This window comes from Anomaloglossus baeobatrachus, chromosome 9 (genome assembly GCF_048569485.1).
Source record: "Anomaloglossus baeobatrachus isolate aAnoBae1 chromosome 9, aAnoBae1.hap1, whole genome shotgun sequence".
Classification (NCBI taxonomy): domain Eukaryota; kingdom Metazoa; phylum Chordata; class Amphibia; order Anura; family Aromobatidae; genus Anomaloglossus; species Anomaloglossus baeobatrachus.
Genome location: NC_134361.1, coordinates 203,478,837 through 203,484,929, shown reverse-complemented (window position 1 = coordinate 203,484,929; position 6,093 = coordinate 203,478,837).

The following is a 6,093-nucleotide window of genomic DNA, read 5'->3' as shown; positions in this document are numbered from 1 at the left end:
GGAGATCAGGTAAGTACAAAGGAAGGGTTGGAGGCCGAGGCACGGAACAGGATCGGGGTCAGGTAGACAGGATGGGAAGACAGAAATAGGAGAACAGAGGTCAGGGAGAGGTAGGTTGGGTAGCGGGACAGATCAGAAAAAAACACACAAACCAGAGCGCACGCTGCAGAACAGAGCTATTACCGGCAGCGTTCCGAAGGTATCCACACAATAATAAAGCGGCGGAATGAGGCACAACCGGACAAACCCCTCCCACCTGACTTAATCCCGTCAGAGCCAAGCTATAGTCATGACACACAACACAGATATAGTTGAACACTATGGTGGAGCAGAGAGCCATTAGCTCTCTGTTCCACCTTTCAGTCTCAGCCATCTGCCTGATATTGTCATGAGTGTGTCCCACTCTGGTGAGACCTTTTGAGATGAGAAAGTCAGAATGCCTTATTGCTTGCAGATCCACTACTTTTATTTCAGTGAAATCTATTTGTGTTTAGTGCTGTAGGGGTTAAGGACTCTTTCCTATCTGGCTGTCCTTTGCAGCCTTAATCCCAGGTGCAGCTCTTTTGTGACCACTCCCCTTCACTATGAAAAGTCACGTCTTACCATCTGACACCGGTTTTAAAATCATCATTGTTATGCTGACCACTTTGGAAGGAGCCACTCTGTGGAAGAAGCTGAGGAGTTCTGACAGTTGCAGTTGTTGTGTTTAGCTGCATTGGAGGATCTTGGAGTGTTTTCCCTTTGTATCTATTTTCCCCTTGTCTCTCTTCCTTCCCTTGTGTTGTTTATAGTAGTGGTGGGACTAGTGCTCTCGCCAGGCTTCTCACTAGCCAGGGTGAGTTCAAGGCAAGCTAGGGCCTAGGCACGTGATCGGCGAAGAGGGGAAAGACATGTATATGGACATTTGTAAATGCAGTGATCAGCCTCTGGTTAGTGGCAGGGGATGACCCTGCTCCCCACTCCCTAGCGCCAGGGCTCATCGTTGTATCGTGTGTACCCTATGTGTTGCGGCACTCGAGGGAGTTCCCTTATACCTGGCAGAACCCCGGTAGATAATGTGTGATATGTATGAGCCTCCCACCTGCTGCGCACAGCACAAACTAGGATTGAACTGCAAATTTGCTTCTTTCATCATGGGAATGGGGATAAGTATTACTTTTGTTATTCATCATTGAGAGTAGAGGGTGGAGTGGCACCGTGCTGTGGGGAAGAGGCACCTTTGGGGCATTATATTTTGGGTATGGGCGGAGGCACTAAGGGGTACTTTGCACGTTGCGACATTGCTACTGCGATATCGTCGGGGTCAAATAGAAAGTGACACACATCTGGCGCCAGTAACGACGTTGCAACGTGTACAGCCTAGATGCGCCGAAAAACGATCGCAAAAGCGCCGTAAATCGGCGATCTGTGTAGTGTCGGACATTTTCATAATATCGGACCGATAGGTGATACGATGTTGTTCCTCGTTCCTGCGGCAGCACACATCGCTGTGTGTGAAGCCGCAGGAGCGAGGAACATCTCCTTACCTGCCTCCACCGGCTATGCGGAAGGAAGGAGGTGGGCGGGATGTTTACGTCCCTCTCATCTCCGCTACTCCGCTTCTATTGGCCGCCTGCCGCGTGACGTCGCTGTGATGCCGCACGACCCGCCCCCTTAGGAAGGAGGCGGGTCGCCGGCCAGAGCAACGTCGCAGGTCAGGTAAGTGCATGTGAAGCTGCCATAGTGATAATGTTCGCTGCGGCAGCTATCACAAAATATTGCAGCTGCGACGGGGGCGGGGACTATCGCGCCGCACATCGCTAGCATCAGCTAGCAATGTCGCAGCGTGCAAAGTACCCCTAAGGAAGATTATGCCATGCACACGTGGCACCTTGGGTTATCATATTGTCTTTGTGGGACATCATAATGTGTAGGGGGCACTGTAGGGGCATCATGCTAAGTGGGGTACATTAGGGGCTTCACTCTGTATAAAAAGCCAAAGAAATTAATACCCAGAAAACATATATAAAATCAATAGATACTGAGACCAAAAGTGCTAAATATTGTAAGGGCAACTCCTAGCGGATCTGCGCGAGTCTTAAGATTACATTTTCTGTTAATTTATTTTGTTTCTTTGCAGCATTTTACTTATATTCATCATTTTGTCACCCAGTGGCTTTCACAAGTTAAAAAAGGAAATAAAATTTCCTGACGAGAAGTTTCATCACAACTCTGTATTGTTTCTTTCTTGAAAAAACCCTTGTGCGCTGTTTTCTTGCTATTGATTTACCGTATATCATTATTTTGATTTTTTTATTTTGCATGTTACTGATTTTGTTGCCTCCTTTCGATTGTCATCTTTACAATAAGGTAAGTCGTAAATAGTAACATATGAAATTGCAGAGAAATGGCACTCACCGGGTTGTTGCTGTGCAAGGGTGATGTTTATTTCAAATGTGGATGTTACATGTGTGGGGGCCGGCGGGGAGGGAGTACTCGCCGGACATGTCAGACGACGGCCGTTTCGCACCTACAATGTGCTTCAGCTGGTCTGAGAGACCAGCTGAAGCACATTGTAGGTGCGAAACGGCCGTCGTCTGACATGTCTGGCGAGTACTCCCTCCCCGCCGGCCCCCACACATGTAACCTCCACGTTTGAAAAAAACATCACCCTTGCACAGCAACAACCCGGTGAGTGACATTTCTCTGCAATTTCATATGTAATATTGTCTTTCTCCTGGATGTGCACCCCGGAGCAGCACCGATTTTCTGCCTGTGTGGGATGGACTTTAAAGCGGGTGATTTGATTGTGTCAAGTAGTGCCCTGGATTCCTCCCTGACTTTTGAAGTTTGTCGTAAATAGTAACAGCTATGTCCAAAACTGATAAATGGGGAATTCTCAATTTTGGAAATTATCCTATATCCATGGGATATGGCATAACTTCCCGATTCGCTGGGTCTCTGAAGAGGCCTGTGTGTACGGAGCGGGGGTTGATCTATCCGCTGGGCTGGTATGTGGCACTCCCATGAGAATGAATGAAGTGACAATGTGCATGATTGACCACCGCTGCATTCACAAATGGCTCTTAAGAGGATCGGTGGAGGTCTCAATTGTCACACCACAAACAATTGGAAAGTTATCCTTCCAAACTTGAGAATACCCCATTAACTTTATGGGTGCTACTAAATATCAAGGAGGACTGGAGAACAAACTTACACCTGTCATAAGGGGATGAGAGAACGTCCAGCGGCGCAACACAGAGGGAAAATCAGGGGAAATGTTTGAGGAAGGCCCTGGTGATAAGGGAGAGGGGTCACCACCTCACACTCACCTGTCTCCAATCCCTGCGCACCCTAAAGTTCCTAGATGGGTCATTCTCCCATGCCTGATCCCGTATCTAGGCCCTAGCAATAGGGAGAGGGGTCACCACCTCACACTCACCTGTGTCCGATCCCTACACAGGTCCTTCCCCCTGTGCCCGATCATGTGCCTAAGCCCTGGCAATAGGGAGAGGGGTCACTACCTCACACTCACCTGTCTCCAATCCCTACGCTCCCTAAAGTTCCTCGACGGGTCATTCTCCCATGCCTGATCCCATATCTAGGCCCTGGCAATAGGGAGAGGGGTCACGACCTCACACTCACCTGTGTCCGATCCCTAACGTCCCTAGACGGGTCCTTCCACCCGTGTCCGATCACGTGCCTAAGCCCTGGCAATAGGGAGAGAGGTCACCACCTCACACTCACTTGTGGCTGATCACTGCACTCCCTAACATCCCAAGACGGTTCCTTCCCCCGTGCGGCATCACGTGCCTGAACTTACCCTGACTAGTGAGTAGGGCAGCAAGACACTAGTCCCACTACTACAATAATAATAATAATAATTATTATTATATTTATTTATAAAGTGCCAACATATTCTGCAGCACTTTACAATTTAGAGGCGACATGTACTGACAATATGAGACAATACAAAATTCAACAGATACCAAGAGGAGTGAGGGCCCTGCTCGTAAGCTTACAATCTATGAGGAAATAGGGAATGGACAAATGGTAAATTGGGGGGTTATCTTGTTATATATGGTCCAGCCATCAATATAATGGTGGATTCAAATACAGCTGCATGAACCGGTCACCAAACAGAATTTTTACAAGAACTTATACTACAGTAAGAAAACACAAGGAAAGTAAGACACTTAGATGGGAAAAGATGAAAAGGCACAACAAATAGCAATCCAGAGTTTCTCCAGCAGGAAACTTCTCTGCTGCAACTAAAACGACACCTCAGCTTCTCCAGAGACTGGCTCCTTCAAAGTGGTCAGTATAGGAATTCTATCACGGACCATGGAGTAAAGCCAGGCGTGGGTAAATATAGCAGAAAGGTGTGATAATAAGATGCTGTGACTGTGATAAGGCTATAAGTAATCTCAACCTGAAGGGCAAGAGTCCTTAACCCTTTTAGCATCAACTGAAAGTAAATCCACTCCAATAAAAGATTGAACCCGCAGACATGACACCCCATGATACCACCACTGCCCAATGTAACTATCAGCAGAATACAAACTTCCACTTAAAATTGAAGTGCTAATAGTTTATTTTTATTAATTAACAAAATGCAAAGTGAATATAGAAAAAAAGAAATCTAATTAAAATCATTATTTGGTGACCACCATTTACCTTCATCAGTTCTTCTCTATTCACTTGCACAAAGTTTTTGAACGATCTTGGCAGGATATTGTTCCAAACATATTGGAGAGCTCACCCCATATCTTCTGTGTATGAGGCTTGTGCGGATCCTTCTGTCTCTTGAACCTAGGCAGAATGGATGATGTGAGATCAGGGCTCTCTGGAGGCTGGATCATCCCTTCTAGGGCTCTGTGGGGACCAGATCATCACTGCCAGAGCTCTGAGGGGGTTGGATCATCACTTTCAGGGCTCTGCAGAGGCAGGATCATCACTTTCAGGGCTCTGTGGGGACTGGATCCTCACTGCTAGGGCTCTGAGGGGACTGGATCATCACTGCCAGGGCACTGAGGGGGCAGGATCATCACTTCTAGGGCTCTGCAAGGGCTGGATCATCACTTCCAGGGCTCTGCAAGGGCTGGATCATCACTTCCAGGGCTCTGCAAGGGCTGGATCATCCCTTCCAGGGCTCTGTGGGGGTTGGATCATCACTTTCAGGGCTCTGCAGAGGCAGGATCATCACTTTCAGGGCTCTGTGGGGTCTGAATCATCACTGCCAGAGCTCTGAGGGGGCAGGATCATCACTTCCAGGGCTCTTCAAGGGCTGGATAATCACTTTCAGGGCTCTGCAGGGGTTGGATCATCACTTCTAGGGCTCTGTGGGGGCAGGATCATCACTTTCAGGGCTCTGTGGGGGCAGGATCATCACTTCCAGGTCTATACGGGTGACGGCTCATAACTTCCAGGGCTCTGCGGGGCTTGGATCTTCACTTACAGAGCTCTGCGGGGGCCAGATAATCACTTTCAGAGCTCTGCAGGGGTTGGATCTTCACTTCCAAGACTCCTTGTTCTTCTTTACACTTTAGATAGTTCTTAATGACATTGGATGGATGTTTTGGGTCGTTGTTTGGCTGCAGAATAAATTTGGAGCTAATCAGATGCCTCCCTGATGATATTATATGATGAATACCAATTAAATCTTTTGGGACTGATGTTCTCCTCTGATTGTAAGAATAGGGAAGTTGTGGCGGGGGGGAAGGGAGGGGGTTACGCCAAAAGACAAGAGGCCATAACTTTTTTCTGTTGACATAGCCGTTTAAGGTCTTGTTTTTTTGTGTAATGAGTCAATGGGTTTATTTGGACAATTTTTTGGGTATTTTATGATCACTTTTTGTATTTTGTTTCTGGGATATGGGATGAACAAAAGGCCTTAAATGTGACCCCTTTTACTCTGAGTTAATATTCCGGATGCGCCTGTTCCAGCCAATCAGGGACAATGTTGAAGACATTAAGTTGGGGTTTAGAATCTCAAGAATTCCAAGTATTTTCTTATATAAATGTCAGTGTTTGCAGGTCAATTCGGCCACTCATAAAAGAAGTGTAAAATACGTAAACATAAGTGGAGAACAAAGTTCAGCGCCCCGATAATTA